General features: G+C 45.2%; 1 long non-coding RNA gene across 2 annotated transcripts; it reads right to left on the bottom strand.

The window, feature by feature from the left end:
* Positions 1-8386: 8386 nt before the first annotated feature.
* On the bottom strand, positions 8387-24341 carry LOC147577754 (uncharacterized). Of its 2 annotated transcripts, XR_015254431.1 has the most exons (3): positions 20400-24341; positions 16473-19288; positions 8387-16388 (listed from the first exon to the last, which is right to left on the bottom strand). It is a non-coding gene; the product is annotated as an uncharacterized LOC147577754 (long non-coding RNA). The 2 variants fall into 2 exon arrangements; XR_015254430.1 differs by having other exon boundaries at positions 16473-24341.
* Between the last annotated feature and the right edge of the window lie 67 nt (positions 24342-24408).

Below are 24408 nucleotides of genomic sequence, written 5' to 3'. Positions count from 1 at the left end.
ACTATCAGCATGTAGGAAATTGAAATATAAATAGACAATAAAAATTTATCTAGACCATGTAAACATCATGGGCTTTACAATTTGGCCTGAAAATCTCCTAAGATTTGCTTGCTGGATTTCCATGCGATAACCTTGTTGAACATTAAACCCCAAAATGAGGATGGGAGGCCAGTGGCAAGGGATTCTGAAACCAAACGGCCCTCAACTCCGAAGTCTGTTTGTCAAGAGAAGTTTTAATTCCCTTTATGCCAGAGTGTGGGCAATTTGTTTCCATAGATCCATAAAAAATCATATGTTTTTATGTGGTTAAAAGTATTTTAGGGGCACCTGGGTGACTCAGTCGGTTGAGCGCCCGACTTCGGCCCAGGTCATGATCTCACGGTCTGTGGGTTCGAGCCCCACGTCAGGCTCTGTGCTGACAGCTCGGAGCCTGGAGCCCGCTTTGGATTCTGTGTTTCCCTCTCTCTCTGCCCCTCCCCTGCTCACACTCTGTCTCTGTCTCAAAAATAAATAAAAACATTTTAAAAAATTAAAATAAAATAAAAAAAATAAAAGTATTTTAAAAATAGGGGCGCCTCGGTGACTCAGTCGGTCAAGCGTCCGACTCTCGATCTCAGCACAGGTCATGATCTCACGGTTCATGAATTCGAGCCCCGTGTCCGGCTCCTCACTTAACAGTTTCGAGCCTGCTTAGGATTCTGTTTCTCCCTCTCTCTGCCCCTCCTCTCTCTCTCTCTCTCTCTCTCTCTCTCTCTCTCAGAATAAATAAACTTAAAAAAAAATCATTATTATTCAGGGGGAAAATATTCCCAGGGTCATTACCAACCAAAGACACTGGTTTCAAAGACTGTATTTGTGAAGGCTGCATCGCATAGCAACAAAGGATTCTAAATTCTCTCCTGCAAATCCCTCTAATTACCTTAGAAACGATTCTACGTAAATAAATAAATATTACAGTAAAGAACAGAAACCGTCTCCTCTGTGCTGCAAACAACCTTCTAACCGTAGTAAATGCTCAACAAACACGTGTTGAAATGAGTGTATACAGGAATTGTGAGGGATTTCAGTGTTTTCTTGCCTTTTGCCCTTCAGTTCATTGCCATGTGGAAAGCGGCCCTGGGGCTGGACCAGAGGACCAGCCGCCAGCCTCTCCTGATTTATAGCCTTTTCCTGTGAACCGCTTCTCTCAGAGCTAGAAGCAGAATGTCACGTTCATGCTTGTTTTGCTTCTTGCCTCTCACCAGGCACTTACATCAACTCGGATTTAAAAACCAAAATGTCCACCATGCTTTTTGATCTTTGGTGGAAGTGTCACGAATGCAGCAAGCTCACGCCCTACACACACACACACACACACACCCCACCAGCCCCGTCTCCGGTGGATGCTACGGAGGAGGCCACCACATCTCAGTGAGAAATACAGAGCCCACTTGCTCTTGGAGAATGGATGTGTCTCCCTATGAGTCCTTGGTGGCTCTCATGAGAGTGGGGTAACCAAACTTTTGGGTTCCTTTAAAAAATTAAACCTCTGCCAGGATTTCAAAAGTGAAGTCAATGAAGTGACTTCATGTTTGAATGAAAGAGGCAGTTCATTGGGTGGAGTTAATGAGGGCAGAGGTGACTCATGGAGTCCTGAGTTGTGCATATAATTACAGCTCATTTAGAAATAAGCACGTATGTACATGACCTTTATTCTATTCTCCACCAAAGCTGCACAAACGTCCGCTTCCATGCTGACACAGACAACCAGTGGAGAGAAATTCAAACAGCAGGAGCCCGACATCTGATCACGTTCTAGGAGATTAGATGGCGCTGAGCAGATGAGGCGTTGAGAAACACCACGTGTGCATTAATCAGACACCTCAAGAGGTCAAGGTGCCTGTCTGACGGCAGGCTGGTCTCCATGACTCTGCTGGTTTGAGCTGATATTCGTTCACCAGACTGACACTGCGTCTCTGAACTTTCCTTCCAGCTTCGTGCACATTCAACCCTTTAGAGAAACCTTTGCCTCTTCCTTCCCTTCAATGATCCCCGATGCTTGGGTTCCTTGTCACGGTTCATGGTCCCCAAGTCGTGTTAGCCTTTTTCCCTTCGGATCTCATCCTCGCCCATCTCTCTGATTATTTTAGATCTCATCGATTCTCTCCCCTCTCCTCTAACTTGCACTGTTTTGATAGCCTCCTCATTGCTGCTTTTCTTCACCCTTCAGCTCCTCCTATACGTCACTGCCAGATTCGTGTCCCTAACATGCCCCTTGCAAATGTCACAGCTGAGCTCAGAGATCACCCCTTCGCTGTCTGCAAGCTTCTCAGCCTGACTTTCAAATATAAACTCTGACCCAAACCTGCTTCACCAGGTTTTTCTCCCAGGGTTCCCTTGTTCCAGTCTAACCGAGGCCCCCTTCCATAACACACCCAGTGGGTTTCAGGCCCATGATACCGTCCTCCTCTAGTGTCCCCTATGCCCGTGAGGTGCTCCTGGCAGGCGCACGCCCTCTGGGAGGCCTCACCCAGCCACCACTTGGTTTCTTCATTTCCTCAACTTGAAAGCACCACTGCCCTCCTTCCCACCTCCGACCCCCAGTCATCACGTCCTCCACAAAGCATTCCCGATCTCCGAGCCAGAAGGATTCTCCTCACTGCCACCTCTGTGGCACCCTCATGACTGCTCGTGACACATATCACCAACTGCCTGACTTTATACTTATTTCCCTGTTAGATTAAATAAGCTTATTGGCAATAGGCACTGTGTCTTACTCATTCTTTTATGCCCTGCAGCACCCAACGCAGTATGTTGTCAAAAAATATCTGTTGAATGAATAAAGAAAGTATTTAAAGGGCCTGACCAGAGCTACAGACTTCTTGACCCTAATTGATAAAGGGCCTTTATTTAGTTCACTACTTCAGGCAACGTCATACTGATCATCCTGCGTCTTTAGGGAAGATCCTCCATGCTCTACCTCGTTCTTCATCAAAAGTGCTGCCACATTATTTGATATTTCACAGTTTTGTTGGATACATTTGTGTGTAATAAGCAAAATAAACATCACATATCTCAATATACCCACAATTATCCATAGCCTATCTGTTAGAGGTCAACCCTGCCAGCCTTTTGAATACACCGCTCCAAAATACAAATTAACCCAAATAGGACAACAACGGAGTATGAATAAGGTGGAGAGGTGATACATGGAGTGAGGGCCAGATCCCGGGTCTAGGAGGTGGTCACCTTACCACGCACTGTCTCTGTCCTGCCTCCTGCCAAGTGTCCACCCCTTTCCAGCAGCATGGCAAAGTCCCTGCCCGAATACATCAAAAGGTCCTGAAATTAAATGTCCTTCTCCTCACCTCTCATCTTTTTCCAGTTTCACCCTAGTCGCTCCCCATCGCCCACAGCTTTTCCTGTACACGAACCTTTTTGAAGTGCTAAAACACCACGTATTTCCGATAACAGTGACACTAATTGGCCACCACTGCGGTTCTGTGTCATGTCCATTTCAAAGACTCAGAGCTTATTAACATGTTAGTAATTGACAAAATAATTCCATAAAGTAATTAACAATTAGGCTCTCCACTGGGGAAACTAAAGCTCGGAAAGACTTATGTAACCAGCCCTAGGATGTTACAAGGTCAAAATCGGGACCCAAACTGGAAACAAGGCCTCCTAATTCGGTGTTGCACTTGGAAGGTCATGCTTCCTTATCTTTTCCCCATGGTGTGCTCTAAAAGATACAAGAAACCAGTAGCAGGGTATTAAAAAAAATGCTATCTTCTAAAAATAACATCACATATTGAATCCCCAACTGCTCAGTTATCTGAACAAGTGTTCTATGTTCTTCTTCTTCCTTGTCTGGAGAGACCTGGCCTGCCTGTAAACATTGGAAATGGTCTTTCCCTTTTTCACAAGAGCTTCTGTGCCGCAGTCTCGGGTTCAGCAGAGCCTCTCAACCGTTCTTTCTGCTTTGGGTGCTAAGATGCAATTCAGGTCAGGTCCCTTCTCCCCTAAAACCTTCCAGCAGTTCTGCCATCCTTCAGAGTAAAAACCAAAGTCTTTACTGTGAGGCCTATCATGATGTGGCCCCTGTGCCTCTCTATCCTTGTCCCTAATGACTCTCTCGCCCTCATTCACTACATTCCAGCTATGCTCTTGTGTTCCTCAGGCACACTCCTGCCTCAGGGCCTTTGCACATGCTCTTCCTGTGCCTGGAATGTTCTTCCTCAGATGTCCATGTGACTCACATACTGTGGAGGTCTTTATGCAAATATCGTTTCCCCAGTGACGCCTTTCCCCGGCCACCTTATCTATAATTTCAACAGCTCTCTGTCTCTATCCCAGCATGTTTAAGAGCCGCCTTTGCCCAATTTTTTCCCTGTAGCATTTGACATTATCCAACACATTTTACTCATTTGTTTGTTGTCACGACCCAGTACGGCAGCCCAATGAACACGGTCGGGACAGAAACACACATCTTTGTGTGGGGGATGCTATGTGCAATTGTGACTAATACTGTCATAACCTCTGCTTGCTCGATGGCTCTTTATACTACTGCTAAGCATGATTACAAAGTCACTTGTGGTTTGAATTACTTTAAAACTCAGAATACTATTAATTTCCGGTGAATAATTCCAAGAAACATGGTACTTGGGGAAGAATTAAGATGTTTTCAGAACAGCACAAAAGGCTGCCTGCTGTGGATCTAGGGGAAAAGACCATCCTGCTGAAATCATTTTCCTGTTTAGTAAACCACAACAGGCAGTTCAGTGGATATTTTGAGATTTACTGTACTCTGATTCATGCAAAATGAGATTCCACATGACAATTTGTTTCTTTAAAGTGTTTTGGAAGGAAGTCATTCCATTCCAGTTCATGTTTTTATTAAAAAATAAAACATAAAAAAGCATTTATCATTTCCAAGTCTAGAAGTTACTGAATTTATACCAAAAAGCTTCTTCCAGGTTGCTAAGATTTCAAAAAGAGAGCGAGAGAGACATTTTAAATGGACCCACCTAGACAATTAAATTAGCATTCACTGAGCGCCTTCCATGGTGTGTCCTGGGCCAAATTATCGAGCCACCCTTTTGCCTCATTTCGTGCACGCTAAGGGGTGACGGGGCCTGTGGCGTTTTGCAGATGCCTCCTCCCCGCCGTGCCATCGGAGGCCTGAGCGGTGGCTGGCCTGGCTCCCACCTCGGTGCCAGCGGCGGCCGCCACAGGTGAGAGCCGACACCGCGTGCGCCGGAAATGCCGGCACGTAATACTCCGGAAATGGCCGCACTGCATGCACCGGAAATGCCGGCCCCACGTGCTCCGGAAATGCTTCCTTCCTGATGCCATCCCCCTTTGGCGGCACAGTTCCGGGCTCGTGTTAGCCTCCGTTGTGTTCCCCTGTCTTCCCCTCTCCGGCAGATTCCTCTCCACCACCGTGAGCCCACGCGCCAGCTGCAAAAACCAGGACGCAGCTTCTCAACAAGGACCACTTGTTTGGAGGAGCACCGCGTTGCTCACAGACTTGGAGCACACAACTGAGATGATGATTGGGGTTCTTCTCGGGAAATCCTGTCTCTGGTGGTGTCCGAATGTACCTTGAATGCCCTAAAACATCCATAAACAGCCCTCTGTCTTCCTCGTGCCTGTATTCCCAAAGATCTAATGCAGTAATTGCATATAACCAATGTTCAAGAAATAGTTACTGAGGGGCACCTGGGTGGCTCAGTAGGTTCAGCGTCTCCCACTCTATTTCAGCGCAGATCATGATCTCAGGGTCTGGGACTGAGCCCCGCACTGGGCTTCTTGTTGAGCATGGAGGCTGCTTGGGATTCTCTCTCTCCCTCTCTCTTTCTGCCTCTCCTCCCCCACGCCTCTCTCTCAAATAGAATAGTCACTGACTTAGGTTTTTGTTGTATGAATTTTTCAGTATTAAATGTCTTAAAAGTACATTTATCTGTCTCTACAGAGAGAATCTAATCGTGTTTTAACACCGAGCTTTCTGAAAGGAAAGCACCATGTATGTGTGCACAAGGCAAAACATATAAAGCTGAATTACTTAAAATAATTTAAAAGATGTGTAGCACGGCACTGTAACACCAGAAGAATCTGAAGCATCGGATGAAAATAAGCTAACTCCACATCAACAGAAAATCTACACTGTTCATCCTGCATACACTGGTATGTTTACACAGCAGAATGCTAACACAATAAAAGGAATGAGCTAGAGAGACACACAACATGGATGTATTTCAAAGACAGGCTAGAGTGGAAGAAGCTTCATGCAGAAGAGCACACATTGTATAATTCACTTTTAGGAAGCCTAGAACAGGCCAAACCAAACGATGGTAGAAAAAACTTAGAATACCGGTTGTCTCAGAGCCGGAGCAGGAAACTTGTGAGGTTATGGGAATGCTCTACGTTTTGTTAGGGGTTTGCATTACACAAGTATATGCATTTGTCAAAACGTATTTGACAGTATACTTAAGATTCTTGAGTTTTATTGCGTGTGAATTTTACCTTGAAAGAAATAAAAGTGAAAAAAAATAGACAAAAATTGAAACCTAGTTAATGATGGGCATGCCAAAGTGTTTAGGGTAAAAATGTACTGAGAGCTGCAACTTTCTGTGAAATGCATCAAAAATAAGGTGGATTCATGGAAGAAAGAAAGGGAAACATAGAGGTGTTCATGAAGCTGCTAACATGTGCAAAAGAAATATAAGAAGGATAAGCCAGAAACAAATGAGATTAGTCACCTGCAAAGAGTGAGAATGTGGTGGAAAGAATAGGGAAAGGGCAGCACTTCTCTGGGTGAACATTTCTTTATTACTCCTACTTTAGAATCATGGCAGTGTTGGGGCACCTAGGTGGCTCAGTGGGTTAAGCATCCAACTTCGGCTCAGGTCATGATCTCACATTTCGTGGGTTTGAGCCCCATGTCGGGCTCTGTGCTGACAGCTCAGAGCCTGGAGCCTGCTTTGGATGCTGTGTCTCCCTCTCTCTGCCCCTCTGCCAATCTCTCTCTGTCACTCACTCTCAAATATAAATAAACGTTAAAAATTTTAATAAAATATTTAAAAAATAATCACAGCAGTGTTTCACATATTGCCCACATATACACCAAGAAAGTAAGTATACATTTTTTAAATCAATCAAGATATGGAGGGAATCCAAAATAGAATACAAGCAGTAACAAATGAACCTAACTGTATTATTACAAACCAATAACTCAACCACCCTGAAGAGGGTGGGGAAGAAAGGAACTAATCTAAGCAACTTTTGGCCACAAACTATAATGCTAAGGACAAAAAGAATCATGTACTAATATTGGACTCTAATTAGTAAATTCGTCCCTCCAAGGAGATATGGATTAGCAACTCTGAAACTACTTTATGTGTGTATGAGGATTGGACAAATAAGTAAATATACTATGGATAAGACAGCCAGGTTTTCCCCTGCAGAGCTAGAAGCTGGCAATTAAGAAAAGAGGAAGTCCTGAATAAAACCGTGGTGTTCAGTTGGACTCAAGGGCATCTGCATGAGCTCATGATTTAATATTAAGAGGAATATGTATATGTAAATATATATGTGCACATATCTACTCACACACACGGATGGATAAATACAGAAATATAGATGTTACATATCAATAACACACATACACTTTCTAGCTCCATCCACTGGGAAGACAATGGTACTCCCACAGCGGTAAGCACACTTAATGCCCAGATCTTGGTTTCTAAACACCAATCTCTCATAAAAGAACCCAGAGCTCCTTAGAGAAAATAGGGAAAATACAAAATAAGTCTGCAACATCTTGTGTTGCCAGAAAGTAAAGAAGTGCTCAGGAAATGCCAGGGCAGGTCAAAAGGGTGCAGGAGCTGATCTGAAGGGAGTTTCCAATGACCAACAGACAGAGCAACAAAATAAATTGTGATAATACTGGATTGGAACCCAAAGAATGAAAGAAAGATCCCTGACTCCGTCTTGACATAAATAAATAATTGAACAGATAAATAAATGGGGAAGAGGGGACACCTCTTCCTTAAGGTAGAACCCTAGCTAATCAATGTAGAAAGAATGGGGGTCATGGGAAAGCACCATTAGAGAGCCACAGAAACAACTGCTCCAGGCAAAACCCCCCAATGCCTGCTAAAATTAGTAGGCGAGATTTAAGGAGAAGCCAGATATTTGAATGGTGTCAAAGGATCTCCTCCAAAACACTTATTTTTTACAAACTGAAAAATAATAAATTTACAGTGGAAAAGCCCGGCAGACAACTCCTTAACCAATTGATAAAAGATACATCAGTAGCAATTTTACGGGGTGATATGATGCCCACCCCCCACCATGTGATGAACAGAGAGGGGCATAATCTCATTTCTGTGGTATTCTTGTAAAAAAATGCAGTCTTGGTGTAATCATGAGAAAACTTCAGACAAACCCAAATTGAAGGACATTCAAAAAATAAATGGCTAGTATACATCAAAAGGGTCAAGAGTATGTGAAACAGAGGAGCTGTCATAGGCCGGAGACAAAGAACATACTACAACTACATGCAGGGCGGGAGCCTGGATCACATCCTCCACCAGGAAAAGAACCTTAGTGGGAAATTTGATGAAATTCAAGTAAGATGTGTAGATTCATTAATAGTGTTGCAGTATCGTTTCCCAAGTTTTTATTTAAAGTCCAGCTGGAAAAAAAAAAATCTTTTTAATAAAAAATAGAAACTCACTGTTAGAAAGGTTCTTAAAAATAAGGTTATATTACTGGCAGTGTTGTGTCAGATCATTCTAATGTTGACTTGATCATTGTGTGATGGTTCTGTAAGATGCTAACATCGGGGGAAGCTGATGAAAGGTATTTGGGAACCCTATGCACTATTCTTGCAACTTTTCTGTAAATCTAAAATTACTTCAAAACAAAAGGCTAACATGATAAGATGGGCTGATGGGTGGATAGATGGTTATATAATAAATAAAAATACTAACTGTGGACTCTGGGCGACAGGTAGAGGGGTGCTCGCTGCACAGTTCTTTCAACATGTCTGTAGAGTTGAAGCTTTTAAAAATAAAATGTTGGAAACATCCCTTTTTTAAATTAAGCTTTTTAATTTTAATTCCAGCACAGATAACATACAGTGTGATATCGGTTTGGGGGGTACAGTATAGCGATTCAACAATCCTGTACATTACCTACTGCTCATCATGGTAAGTGTCCTTTTCATCCCCACCACCTATTTCCACCATCCTTCCCCCCCATGCGAAAACACCCAACGTTTGATAAACTCAACTTGACTTTGATTCTGGTGGTAACTTATTTATTCCTAATTGAACGTCAAGAGCTTTGTGACGAGTGACACCGGCAGGGTGGGATAAAATGAATCTGGCTGACCAGGATGTCCCAGGAAAGAGAGCCTCATTCTGGAGGTAGAAGGCAGAATGAGCTTATCTGAACAACAAAGGATGGAGTAAACAATAGCAAGAGAAGAACACTCGAGGGGCACCTGGCGGCTCAGCTGGTTTAACGTCTGACTTAGGCTCAGGTCACGATCTCAACGGTTCATGGGTTCGAGGCCCGCATCAGGCTCTGTGCTGACAGCTCAGGGCCTGGAGCCTGCTTCGGATGCTGTGTCTCCCTCTCTCTCTCTGCCCTTCTCCCACTCACACTCTTTCTCCCTCTCTCTCAAAAATAAATATTTAAAAAATTAAAAATAAAAAAGAGAGAGGAACACTCAAAACCTCAAAAGTGAAAATGTAATCCTTAGGAGAGGAATGCTACGTGTTTAGTTTCACAGCGTCCTCTGCTTCTTGAAGTCCCTGAGTACAGACAGGGCCTGTTGGGAAGCTCCCGCTCTGGCTCCCTGACAAGGCCTCTCTCTGCGAGCGCAGATCCACCTTATCAAGCCACTGATAGGAGAGGGCGGAAGTAATGGACCCAGCCGAGACAGGGGCTGGTGTAGGTTGGTACAGTCGCCTTCTTTAATATTCTCTTATTGCTAAATAAACTGATTGGGTGAATCAGCCCCACACTAAAATGATGTAATGAGCCATAAATCTGTACTGCCAACCTTTGGTGTTGTGTTATGAATGTACACTCTTGTAGCTCACGTATTTTATCACCGAACGCGGGAAACGGTGGAGTTGTAATGAAATACGCACATGTTCCTTGGAGACTGAGAGTCAGGAGATGATGAGGGGAAAAACATGATCTTCAGGCTCTAAAAGATTCACAGATCAGGAAATGTCCTATGAGATAATTCAGAAAGCTTCTGGTTCCCAGTGTAGAACAGGAAACGCCAAAGGTTCGATTCAGCCCTAGGAGGATAGACGTTTAGGGAAAATTCCAAAACCTAGTTCTCCTGGGAACTCAGAAAGGAATCGGCCCAGAAGGGGGAGATTCTGTCGGCTGCTGAACTTCCCTGATTCTACCAGTGAACCATGATCACCTGAAACCTTGTAATACAGAAATCAGTTTCAGAGCTGCTATGGAACTGAAAGCCACTTTCCCAGCAGTACGTGGTCTCCTTTGAAGGCGTGGGGTATAAAGCCTGGGTATGTCAGTCTAGAACTGAGAGACCATACGGGTAGAGGAGGAAATTGGGTCCATAATCGTGACCCTTCAGGGTACCCATTGAGCCCTAGGAAGTTAATAATCCTAAATAATAATACGTTTTAAAAATAAAAGCTAATATTCATTAAGCACTTCAATGTGCCAGGCCCTGTGCTCAGCAATTAGACGTATGAACTCACTTAATAAGAATCATTTCTTCCCAGAGTGCTCACCAGACCTCAGCAGGACACAGAGCTGACCTGCCGTTTACTGGAAACTTCGAGAGATAGAGTGATGGCTGCTGAGCGCCTACAGCAGTTAAGCCTCCTCCACAGCTTTTTTTTTTTTCTTGTACACACTGAAGGTTTGCCAAGGGTTGAATCGAAAATTATCCCAGCTGCATTTATTTCAAGATTGCCAAGCAGAGCTATTCCTCCAGCCGGTACCTCACTGCTCATTTCTAATTCAACATGGCGCGTTCCTACCATGCTCAGAGGATACACATTTTTCTCGAAGAGAGAAAAGCATTTTGTGACAAAGCCGTACCCCTGCAGCCTGAGTCGTCACAAACACGTAGATTCACTCGGAGATTCTGCAGTTGGATCTGATGTGTTGAAAGAGTCCAAGTTTCCCACAACTGTATCAGAAAAGGGGACGGATGAACATGAATCCCTCAGATCATTTTTTTAAAGGTCAACTAAAAACCCGATCTCTTTTTCTGAGCTAGGACATTAAATAGGCACATTCGACTTGAGAGATCTGACATATGAGTTCTCACTGCATCTTTCTTACTAAACTTAAAATCAGTGTTGATTTTTTTTTTAAGTTTATTTATTTATTTAGAGAAAGAGAACAAGCAGGGGAGGGGCAGAGAGAGAGGGAGGGAGAGAGAGAGAATCCCAAGCAGGCTCTGAGCTGTCAGTGCAGAGCCCGAAGCAGGGCTTGAACTCACAAACCATGGGATCATGACCTGAGTCGAAGTCAAAGATTCGGACACGTAACCAACTGAACCACGCAGGTGCCCCAAAATCAGTGTTGAGTTTTAAAGACTGATTGGCCTCACTGGTGTCCCTATGGGAGGACTTAATTGTTAGCATGAAATGCAAGTTAACATGTCATTTGAAATTCAGACTTGTGTGGGTGCCTTGTCTGTAAGACAATGATCCGGTTCTCCTGAGTAACAACTCGAGTGTCTGAGATTTGTGCTTTTCCTTATTGTACGACACCCACCACCCAATGTTGGGCAAACCACCTCATGGATTCGGGGGAAAAGGAGATTTTTGAACACAGCTCGAGACAGCTGTTGGACATTTGCACATTTAAAGCTCCCTGCCTGTTTCTAATCATAAAACTGAAACATGGGCTCCAAGAGGTACTGTGAGGGTCACACAGTGTTTGTGCACGTACACAAATGGTAAATGTGTCCCTTCCATGAACTGTCTTAGAGTTTCTTCCTGTTCATCCTCCAGAGCCTGATGCTAGCCTATTAGTTGGGGGTGGGGGGTCACAGCGTCACCCCAAAGCAGACACAAGCCCCCCTTCATGAACCAAGTCTTCATGTCTCGGTTTGCCTCCTTTCTACCTGTAACCACACCTGTATATTCACCAGCCCCGTCTTCGCGATTTAGAGAAGAGTGTTTCCGATTCTAGTAGCCGTGTGTCCCCTCCGGGTTTGTATGTCTTCAAGCTCGCTCTCTCCACTGCTCTTTCCCTTTGCCTACAAATGAGCTTCGGTATTCAGCACCTGAAGGAGAACTTTACTTTTCGCAGGACCTCCTAAAGCACTCGTTAAGAGAGAAGGTAGCGTTCTCTCTCCTACCTTCTGGTGCTATTTCAGCTCCTGCATGATTCCTGAAACCCTCTGCTCCTCTTCGTCTTCTTTGCCAGGATGCCGGTCCAAGGTTGTACCATTATTCCTCACCTGGATTCTTCTATTTGGTCTTGAAATGCAAAACCGTGCGCAACCATCCACAGGTTAGCAGTTTCCTGAATGTTCTTAGACGCAGATCTTTATGCTCATTTAAAAGACCCAGCATGGACTCCTGTCGCTGGGCTTCCCTCGCTCTCTGTACACTTCATTCTTGCTTCCCTCATTGCCTAGGATGTTCTGCTCTCTGGCCCCGTTCTCTTCACTATTTCACTCCTATTCACCCTTCAGGTCTGAGCTCAAAGCTCACTTCTTCAGGGGTCGTTCTTTGACCCCAGATTAGGTCATGCTTCAGTGCCGGGCACCACATTTCTTCCCAGTTTGTGATGACATGCTTACTCTGTGACATTATTTGATTAATGCCCATCTCTCCCACGAGACCCTAAGATCCGTGAGAGCAAAGCCTATGTTACCTTGCTCACATTTATGTCTGCAGTGAATGGCCAAGTTCCAGCCCTTCTCAGGAACTCAGTAAATATTCACTCTTGTCAAATGTTAACCTTCCAGAAAGAGAAAGCTGGACTTAACTTCCCGGCTCCCTGAGTCCCATCCTCCACTTATCACAATGTGCCTCCATTTACACCGCTCTCCTGAAAGTCACCAATGACTTCCTAATGGTCAGTCGAACACATTCTTTTAGCCCTACCTGACCTTAAGATACCATTTAACCTTGTTGCCCTGCGCCCACGCATTCCATTGCCTTCCGCATCCGCCTGACTTCCCAGATAGATTTCTGCCTTCCCAATCTCTTTGGCCTTTTTCCATGGCTCTTCTCTGAGAACTCCTTAAATGTTGATTTCCCCTCAAAGTTCTGACCTTCTTGCTCTCCTCTTCCCATTCTACATCAGCGATTTCTTAACCTTTGGGTACCTCTAAGAACCTGACCAAAGTTACAAACACACTCCATCCCAACATGCCAAGTGGAAACTCAAAGAAAATATTGCTCATAACTTCCGGTGGCTATAGAGCCCTGACCTTCAATCACCAGAGCCACTCTGGATCCCAGTTAAGGACCCCATTCCAGGGGTGCGTGGGTGGCTCAGTCGGTTAAGCGTCCGACTTTGGCTCAGGTCATGATCTCGCGGTTCGGGGTTTGTGAGTTCGAGCCCCACGTCAGGCTCTGTGCTGACAGCTCGGAGCCTGGAGTCTGCTTCGGATTCTGTGTCTCCCTCTCTCTGCTCCTCCCCCATTCACACTCTGTCTCTCTCTCTCTCTCTCTCAAAAGTAAAACTTTAAAAAAAAAGAACTCCATTCCACCTGCTCTCCCCAGGCACTGTCCCCCATTTCTAACTACCACTTCCACTGTTAAATCTCTTTCCAGCCCTGACTTCTCTCACACTTGAGCCCTGATTTCAAATGGCAATTTCTGTCTCTTCTTCGATGGCCCGCAATACTGCCAGCGCAGAAACCCTCATTTCCCCAAACCTGCTGTTTTTTTCCTGCTTTGCCCCAAGCTAGGTAGCTTTCTAGTTTTCAAGAATTCCTTTTCTTCATCCATGGCATCTCTATAAAGTCATCCAGGGTCCCAGGAAAAACAGAAAAGAAGAAAAAAAGAAACTTTAATGTTCTCAATCCAATTTTCAAATGGTGTTTCAAAATGCGTTCCACCTCTTTCCTGAAAACAAACCAATTCCAGAACAAACTGATTAACAAATAAAACATCCGCATGTAAAGAAGGGAAATATGACATCACGTTGACAGGTCCCGCCCACCCCTGAAGACTACAATAAATGCGCTAAGGTACAAATGAAAAGTGTGTCCTCAGCATGAGATAGGGAGAGAAAGACTATTACTTTGGTGTCCATCCACCCACAGCACCTCCGAGGGGCCCTGCTGTTGTATCTGGCTACCCTACCGTCCCAGTTATTCTCCAGAACAACGTCTTGCCAGGCCTCCTCCTTGACCCCATATTTCATACACTAACCCTCTGCTCTGCCGTAGTTACTCTTTCGACCTGGCATGTGTCTCCGCTCTGTTTTGACTTTGCAAGTTCTTCCTCAAGGCCCAGAACGAATGACTCATATACAGGCAGAGTATGTCACTGGCCAACCTCCCCTCTCTATCTAAAGCTGGGCCCAAGCTCTGCCTTTTCCACAAAGCCTTCTCCCATTCAATTATGTCAGCAAATGTTTACCTGGCACGTGTTATGTGTAAAGTGTCGTGTCCCGTGCAGGGGCCGGAATGTACTAGAATAGGGAGATCGAAAGATGAAAATAGCATGGCGTGTGACTCCAGAACAACTTTTGCGAAACAATACTAATACCCAGTAAAACACAAGGCTGCAAGATACAAGCACTGGGGCACAGACTGACCTGCCCCGCAAAAAAAATCTCTCCTTTCTCTGAAACTGCATCTGATTTGCCTTCCTTTGGGAATCTTTGATTCTCACATGTTAATCTGTAGCCACAACCAGTTTGGAGGCTTTCTGAGGCCAGGTGCTGTGCTCTCCCTTTCTCTAGTGAAGCCTCGAGGATGGTCCTCTGGGCAGAGGAGAGGTATGGCAGAGAGTCAAAGAAACGCAGCAAGATGCCATCCCGTTTTAAGAAACTAGTTCTTATAGGGGCGCCTGGGTGGCGCAGTCAGTTAAGCGTCCGACTTCGGCCCAGGTCACGTTCTCACAGTTTGTGAGTTCCAGCCCCCCGTCAGGATCTGCGCTGACACCTCGGAGCGTGGTGCCTCTTCCGGATTCTGTGTCTCCTTCTCTCTCTGCCCCTCCCCGCCTGCCCTCTGTCTCTCTCTCAAAAATAAACATTAAAAAAAAGGAAACAAGTTCTTATAAAGGTGGTTCACCTCATACTGATCGTAATAGTAACAAATAATAACCAAGCCTGAAACTAAGCATAACCTTTGTTCATCAAGAAAGTAATCACGCATGCAGAAAAGCACACGAAGGGCCGTTGTAAATGATGACCAGCCTTCTAGCATCCTAAATCAAAATTACGCTTCCAAGTGACCGCTGAGATCTTTTAGTAAGAACCGAGAAATACAATTGGGGAAAAATGGACCCAAGGGTCTATGTATCTAAAGCCCACCTTTGGCGCACCTGGGTGGCTCAGTTGGTTAAGCGTCCGACTTTGGCTCAGGTCATGATCTCACGGTTTGTGACTTCGAGCCCCATGTCAGGCTCTGTGCTGACAGCTCGGAGTCTGGAGCCTGCTTTGGACTCTGTGTCTCCCTCTCTCTCTGTCCCTCCCTCACTTGTTCGCGCACGCACGCGCTCTCTCTCTCAAAAACAAACAAACATAAATAAATAAAGCCTGCCTTTACCACAGCCCATAAAGGTAAGAGCAACAGTTAAGACAGTTAATAGCCAAGCAAGCAGGGGTCCAGCAAAGCAGCTGCTGTGCTGTGGCCGGGCCAGGGTCTGGGGCCAGCTGTTACAGTAGGTGGTTTGCTCGCGCCTGTGAGTCACACACGAGGGAAGCTGCAGTCCTTGACCAGTACTGTAGGCGCTTAGATCCGGTATTTGCTTTTAGACCGTGGGAGCAAAGACTAATAAGGAAAATACACCAGAACAGCTGGGAAATCAGCTCCCTTCTGACTGCACAAAAATCGCGACTGCCAAGGCATTTTCTGTCCTCGAGACAGAGAGGTCTTCGAAGGATATGTGGTTTTTCGGGTTTTTTTTTTTTTGTCCTTCAAATTCATTTCTCTTGCCCTTCCTCCATCCAGCCTCACCGATCACTTTACACTCCGTGCTTGAAATGATACTAAGCTTCAACTGTTTTGTAACACGAAGGATGGCCAAAAAGAAAAAAATCAAATCAAATCAATGTATTTCTCGTATCCTTTCAAACACCGTGTATTTCATGGCTTTGAGACTCCAGATACAGGTGATGTCCATGTTTGCTTGTGTGGTGGCCCAATTTTACTTCGTCTTACCAAGACAATTTCATACCTTCATACAGTCTTGTTGTCTATACAACTGAAATGGGAATTCAGCCTTCATCAAACACTGCTGGCCCGAGAGAGAATTCTATAGCCGAAGAGAATGCAAATTAATACTCACCCCTTCTCCTGGCTTCAAAAGCGTGCGAACAGCTTCATCAGAAAATCATCGGTTCTCTTGAAAGACCACTTGGATTCCAGCAAAAATCCTGAATAATCCGAGAAAACCAGCTGTTGGAAGAATGCATCCATTCTAGGAACTATGCTTTATCATTCGGTGGTTAGAATTAAAAGTAATTTTTGGACCAGGCAAAAATTTTTTAAGTTGACTCAGTGATAAATCCATTTTTCTGGATACAAATATCTAGCAACATATCTGACTTTATTAACATTAATTTTCACGGCATACACAGTCTTCCAGTTTCGAAAACTCTTCCTCTGAAATGGCTCTTTCTGCTCGGTGTTAGTTATCAACAACACGAATTGGGGCATCTTCTGTAAAAAATACTATTCCTGGGGGGTGGGGCACTGGGATGGCTCAGTTGGGTAAGCATCTGACTCTTGATGTCGGCTCAGGTCACGATCTCATGGTTCGTGGGATCGAGCCCTGCGTTGGGCTCTGTGCTGACAGCATGGAACCTGCTTGGGATTCTCTCTCTCCCTCTCTCTCTATGCCCCTCCTCAGCTTGTGTGTACTTTCTCTCTCTCAAAATAAATAAACTTTTAAAAATGTTTTTAAAAAAAGAATGCTATTCTTGGGGGGAGTATATAAAACTTATCTAGCCGAGGAAAAGGATACAGACCAGTTCTGCATAGACATAGTCATGACTATACTCTTGATTATCTGTATCTTATCAGATGTCATCCACTAGTAGCTTTTCAGCATCAACCCGGCCCTTGGCCTGTAAGTATGGCCCCCAGCAGCTCAGGCAAAAAGTTAAAGTTGCAGAAGGGAAAATGCAAAACTAGTAACAGCCCACTTATCTAAAAATCACATATGGCAACCTCAGCTCATTGGAACTCGCCGGGAAGGCAAGGAGAAGAGAAAGGAAAAGAAAAAGGTATTTCAACAGTCAGAACAGAAATGGAAAGCAAGTGTGCTAAAAATATCATCTGTGTGTATGTGTGTGTGTGGGGGGGGGGTGGACACAAGGAAAAAAAGCGGGAAGGATAGAATGAGCGAACACCATGGCAAAAACTCCAACTCACCCAAGGGACCTCACATACCTGTCACAGTGACAGTGAGGAGAGCTACCAGCACATAGGAGGCCCTCAGCATGCCCAGCGGGCAGCTGCTTATTCTAAGTGGTGACCCAAGACCTCAGTCATTGGATAAATTGTACTTAGCATCATTTTACTCAGGTATGGAAATAGAGTAAGTTACCTGTTTTTTTTCCCCAACAGGCTTACTATAAAAATAAGTTTCTTAGGGGTGCCTGGGTGGCTCAGTTGGTTAAGCATCCGGGTCTTGATTTCGGCTCAGGTCACGATGACAGCTCGGAGCCTGCTGGGGATTCTTTCTTTCTCCCTCTCTCTCTGCCCCTCCCCTGCTCACACCTTCTCTCCCAAAATAAATAAACTTTAAAAAAAAGTAAATAAATACCTTATACAGTGAAGCAAACATCAGCGGTGCACAATTCTACTGGTTCTAAAACAGGATCCGGGTTGACGTCTACTCTAAGAAACATGGAATCCTAGTGCACCCGTACAGGAAATGGCCAGGCATAGAATTTTACAGAAAAGGGCAATCTTGCGTTTCCATTTCGGGGGTGGGGGGGTGGGGGGGGAAATGTATGGTATTTCATTATTTCCATATATAGATGAAAGAAAATTGCCATCTTAGATGCATTACTTTAGGACGCAAAAACATGCCGGTAACTAATAGGCATCTTAAGTATGTGGAAGCTGAGCTCCTCATCTGTCCCCCGAAACCTGCTCTACCGGCCACCTGCCCGTCCCCTTACCGGCAGCTCCATCCTTCTGGTCACCCAGGCCAAAGCCCCTGGGTGCCATCCTTGCCACCCGCTTTCCCCACATCCCACATCCAGCCCATCAGCAAATCCTCTTGGCCCGTCCTTCAAAACAGATCTAGAAGCTAACTGTTTCTCACCACCCCCACTGCTAGCTGCTGGGTCAAGTCACTGACATCCTTCCGCCTGGATTTTCGAAAAGCTTCCTTAACTAGCGTCCTGGCTTTCTGCCTTATCTCCCTTGAGTCAGTAATCTATACATAGGTCAGAGGGATCCTTTTAAAACGTAAGTCAGTTGGATTTCCCCTACCTCCTCTGCTCAGACCCCCGGCTGAGTAAAGTTCAAAGTCCTCACTCCTTCCTCCTTCTCCTGGCCCGTGGTTCTCCAGCCTCCCGCCCGCCCGCCCTTCGAGCTGTTCCTTGAAACCACCTGCTTTGCAGGCTTCCCTTCTGCCTGAAATGTCCTTCCAGCTCAATCTATAGCTGTGTTGTTCAGTGCTGTATGCCCCGCCCTCAGAACAGTGCCGGGCAGAGTAGAGGATTAACAACTGAATTAATGAGCACCATAGTGGAAGAGTAAATGATACAGCTTTGGCTAGGTGGCACTATCCTTTCTTTAAAAAAAAAAAAAAAAAGTTTATTTTTGAGAGAACACGAGAGGGGAGGGGCAGAGAGGGGGGACAGAGGATTTGACAGGAAGCAGGCTCAGCACTGACAGCAGCGAGCCCGATGCGAAGCTCGAACTCACAAACCGTGAAACCATGATCTGAGCCGAAGTCAGACGCTCAACTGACTGAACCACCCGGGCACCCTGGAACTACCCTTTGTATTAAAATGAACCCATTACAGGCACACTCCTACCTGAGGCACGCCATCTACGCGAGGCACACGGCACCCGGCAGGTCCTGGAGGTGCAGAGGTGAACAGCAGAAGCTTGCTCCTGCCTTCACGGAGTTTACAGACAGCTCTACGGGACGAGGCAGGCCAGAGGAAGAGTCAGGATCACATCACAAGGATGCTCAGTCTGGTCTAGGGGGTCAGGAAAGGCGCACCACCAAGAAGTGCCATTAAAACTGAGACCCGAACGATAGTACAGTTGGCCAGGCAAAGACAGAAGAGAATATTCCATGCAGAAGGAAGAGCAGAACTAGGTCTGGGGTGGAGAGAACTGAGTCCAGCTGGTTGGAAGAACCGAAAGCGACAGAGAGAGTGCGACAGACAGAGAGAGAGAGAGACAGACAGACTGACAGAGAAGAGAAGGATCCTGAGAAAGAGCCCTGGCCAGCCGGGGGGGGCCTCCCGAAGGGCTCTCGGTCAGTAGGGGTACGGTCAGATGTGCGTTCGGGGAACGTCTGCTCTGTGCTGTGAAAAGTGGGTTGGAGGCAAGAAGTGGAAGTACGTTAGGAGGCCAGAGATGACAGCGGCTTGTGCGAGGCTAGTGGCAGCGGGAGGTGAGCACTAGGCAAGAAGTATGGGCTTCTACAAAGTCATTAGCCTTATTCAGGTACTCGGCTTCCCTCAAACCTCCAGGATTCCAAGCCATCCGACAACCCGAACAAACAGGAAGTCTGGAGTTACAGATGAGCCAAGAGAAAAAGGACAAGGCTCTTCTTACAACGTTACCCATCATTTGAGAAACGCTGCAAAGTATCTGAATGTTGTCATTTTTCAGGAAAATGAAAACCAAACAAAACGCTTTACAGCATTTGCTTACGGCGCCGCGAACAAAAACCCAAACCGCGTCTTAACGTGGCTGAAGAAGATGAGGCATTTGAAGGTGTTTTTTTGCTCCATTTTTCAAGTGAGGATATTGAAGCACAGAGAGGTTGTCACTCTCGGAAGCTGAGAAGCGATAGCATGCTTCCCGATAGCACAGGGGTGTCTTGGTGATAATATAGCTGAGCAGTGAGACTACTAGGACTTAAGACTGGCCTTCTGGACCCCAAACCTGGTTTCAATCTGCTGACTTACCCACACAGCGTGAGTGCCCAGCAGAATCCTTTGACGTGTCATGCTGTCTGACCGAATGCCTCGTCCGGGTCTTCGCTCGTGAGAAATACTTCCACTTGTCTACTTACTGTCCCTATGGACACAGCGCCAGGATCTGTGGGCATCGTGATGGATGAGAGAAGGCCCTGACTTCGACGGGCTTACGGTCTCGTAGACAGACACTGGTACCGCTACCTGTGAAATGCTCGGGGACAAAAAGTATACAGTGTTAGGGGCCCATGTCAGGGGCACAACCTGGACTTGGGGCGGGGTAGAGCCGGGGAAAATTCCTTGAGGCACTGTCATTTAAGTTACCCATGGAATGGGGCACCTGGCTGGCTCAGTCAGAAGAGCAAGCGAGTCTTGATCTCGGGGTCATGAGTTCGAGCCCCACGTTGGGTGTAGAGATTACGTAAATAAGTAAATATGAAATTGCCCAAGGAAGACTCTTCCCAATGACTGCTGTGACCTCGCTCCAGAATGAATTCCCAACACAGACGCCCTGTCCTGCCTGTCTCATGTTTTGCTTCCGGAATAATGACGGCACCGTGCTCTCAGAAAGAGCCTGAGCATTTACAGAGAGACTTGGCGTGCAGTGTCTCATCGGATTCCCACAACCATCCTAGGGAAGCAGGCCACCCCATTTTACAAGCGAAGGAGGTGGGGACTCAAGACATTAGATGCAACTGTACAATTTCACACAACCCATCAGTAGGAAGCTAAGCCTAGAACCCCCGTGTTAGACTCTGGTCCGTTGTTCTCTCCACCAAATCGCAAATTTTTCACTTAGTTGACATTCCACACTCCTTACTCTCTCCTTCCTGACCGGTTTCTTCTCCTAGAGAAGCTTCCCTTCCTGTGCTGTGTGTGGGTGGGAGGACACTTGGAGTCCAGGAGCTGGCTGGGGGGGGAGATTTACGGAATAATACACGAATGAATGAAAGAGCTCTGATAGACAAATGAAGAATTTTCCAACACGACTTTGGATGATAATTTTGCAGGAAAGGGAAAGAGAAAGAATGACAGGAATGAAGTGCAATTTACTCCTCCTTCCCAGGCCTGGGACGAAATGTACTCCTAGGTTCTAGGAGTACATATGCTGGTTTTATCTAACCAATTAGTCACAGGTTAAACGAAGCAACTTTTTGAAAAAACGGCGCAAGACGGAGTCCACGCACAGAGGCTGGTCATCAGAAAAATATAAATAAATGTATCCCGAGCTATGAAAACAAAAGCACTTGAAATAAAACCTGAGGGTTGATGGGGAGTGGGAGGGAGGGGAAAGTGGGAGAGGGGCATGGAGGAGGGCATCTGTTGGGATGAGCACCGGGTGTCGTATGGAAACCAATTTGGCAATAAATTTCATAATATAAATAAATAAATAAATAAATAAATAAATAAAATCTGAAGGAAAAAAAAAAAAAACCCCGCCAGCGTCAAGGTCGCTTTTACTAAAGAGCGAATCTCCAAATAAATGTGAGGGGAATGGAGGGATCCGTAGGGTTAATCACCACCATGGGTGTCCAGGCTGTCAGTGTGCGTAACCTGAGGATCAGGGACACCATCTCCGATTCAAGGGGTTACCTCTGTTCAAGGTACTGCAGGGCCGCTTCACTTTCTGACCCTAGAAAGTTCTAGAATTCATTTTCTACAAGTCAGGTCTGAAAGTGCAGCCAGATCTAATGCACTTTTTCTCTTGAACAAAGGAGCAGCCATTCCCAAGGCCCAGTCCAACCTGAAATACCAGATTTCCTAATGAGAAGTCAGCCCAGAGGCCTGTCCTGGCACTCTCCTGCCATGTTTAACCCCTTCCTTCCCTCCCACAGGTCCCCAGATTTTTACTTTCGAACATCATGAAGGTCCTTTCTTTCAAAAAATATATATGTATATATACGTGTATGTATACATACATATACATAGTGAAAAAATATATATATACATATACAGTAGAGTGAAAATCCCCATGTCTAACTACTTTTTAGCTATAAATATGCATTAACGTTCCCTTATACGTACATAATCATTCCAGAGAGTACCTAATAAGAAAACTGTAGGAAGTAATAAATAGTACCACCAATCATCACAAAGTTATGTATTAATCTTTCTAATTCACACCTTTTTGCATAAAAAGAGAATAAAATTAACTGTTCTGATCATTTTTCAAACAATGTCACCAAGAGATCTTGAGTCGCTCCACAAACCATGTATGTCAGAGGTCCCTGGGGGCAGCTGGGTGGCTCCGTCAGTCGAGCGTCTGACTCTTGATTTCAGTTCAGGTCATGATCTCACAGTTCGCGGGTTCGAGCCCCCCATGAGGTTCCATGCTGACGGTGTGGAGCCTGCTTGGGATTCTCTCTCTCGCTCCTTCTCTCTGACCCTCCCCTGCTTGTGCTCTCTCTCTCTCTCTCTCAAAATAAATAAAAACTTTAAAGAAATTAAAGGCTATCACTCATTAAACTCTACGCAGTCCTATCCAATAAGTGAAAATATTAAGCTCCAGGCTGAGCTTCTTTGATTCCCACTGTTTTTGGTATTCCTCACGTCCCTTTTTTAAAGTGAGTCTTGGGATTCTGGAGTTTAAAGTCTTTGCGATTCTTCTTATCCATACTTAACTACACACAGTGGCAGTATTAGCAGGTTTCTGTTCTTGCACCTCATTTATGAAGATTTAAAAGAAACGTACTGAGTATGAAAAGTTTTGATTATTAAAAGTCTGCGGTCAGAAAAAGAGTGGAGTCTAAAGCATAAGTCTCTGATTAAAAATGAATCTTTTATCACAGATGAATAAGGAAGAGAAATGAGGGTGAATATCTCCTCCCCTGTATGAGCAAAACACCTTCTTCGTATGTCTTTTCTTTCCTCTGGCTTATGAAGGAAGGGAATAATTAAAAACAACAACAACAACAACAACAACCAAGATAAAGCGGTGCCTGGGTGGCTCAGTCAGTTGAGCGTCCGACTTCGGCTCAGGTCATCATCTCACAGCCTGTGAGTTCGAGCCCCGCATCAGGCTCTGTGCTGACAGCTCGGAGCCTGGAGCCCGCTTTGGATTCAGTGTCTGTCTCTCTCTGCCCCTTCCCCGCTCACACTTTGTCTCTGTCTCTCTCTCTCAAAAATAAATAAATATTAAAAAAAGAAAACGAGATGAATACTCAGCGATAGCAGAAGTGTGGAGGAGATGGGACACTTCCAAGTGCGATTGGTAGGAGTATCAATGAATAAAACCTTGTTTGGAAGGTAAGCTAATAACTAATATCCATTTATTTCCTTTGACTCAACCATTCTACTTTGATCAACTTGCTCTAAGGACATAATTAAAGGTGCACAAGACTTTTGGGTAAAGGATGTTCACTTCAGCATCATTTATAATGGTGAAAAATAGAATCACCCACAGAAAACGAGGAACCTCACGGCCGTTCCCTGAATCGCATGGTCCAGGAACCAACACCAGAAATCTTTGCTTCTTACCTATGGTTCTGCTGTGTGGTTAAGGTAACTCAGAAACCGAGTAAACGAGTTGGGTAAATTGCAGATAAGCTGCCGATCAGTCAAGGCTCTGACTAAAATTACTAATATTCAAACCGCAGTAAACTTCTCTGCCCAGGAGTGTAACAGTCCTTTATTTGAAAAGTTTCTCGTTTTTCTAAGAACTCTACGGACAAATAGCAAGTTGTTGCTACAGATTTTAATATTATCCAATTATTTATCTCACAAGTAAGCACAAGAGCAGAAATAAAATGCCTTTAAAGTATTTTCTCAAATAAGATCTATGCAACTCACATAATGGCTTTTCCGTGGAATCAGTGAAGCACCCAGCTTGTCCCAGCCAGGGTTCCAAAAGCTTTGCACACATTAATTCACTGAATCTCCACTACAGTCCCAAGAAGTGGGCACTATTAATATCCCCACCTTACAAACGAGTAAACCCAAGTACAGAGAACTTAAGCCATTTGTCAACTTAACCCCGCTAGGAAATGCAAAGCTAGAATCCAAATCTAGGTGGTCAGCACACTGTCATTAAAATACAAGGATTGGGGCGCCTGGGTGGCGCAGTCGGTTAAGCGTCCAACTTCAGCCAGGTCACGATCTCGCGGTCCG

This window comes from Puma concolor, chromosome C1 (genome assembly GCF_028749965.1).
Source record: "Puma concolor isolate L17-30 chromosome C1, mPumCon1.1.hap2, whole genome shotgun sequence".
Taxonomy (NCBI): Eukaryota; Metazoa; Chordata; class Mammalia; order Carnivora; family Felidae; genus Puma; species Puma concolor.
Note: the sequence above shows the minus strand (reverse complement) of the source record. Positions and strands in the feature narration are given on the sequence as shown.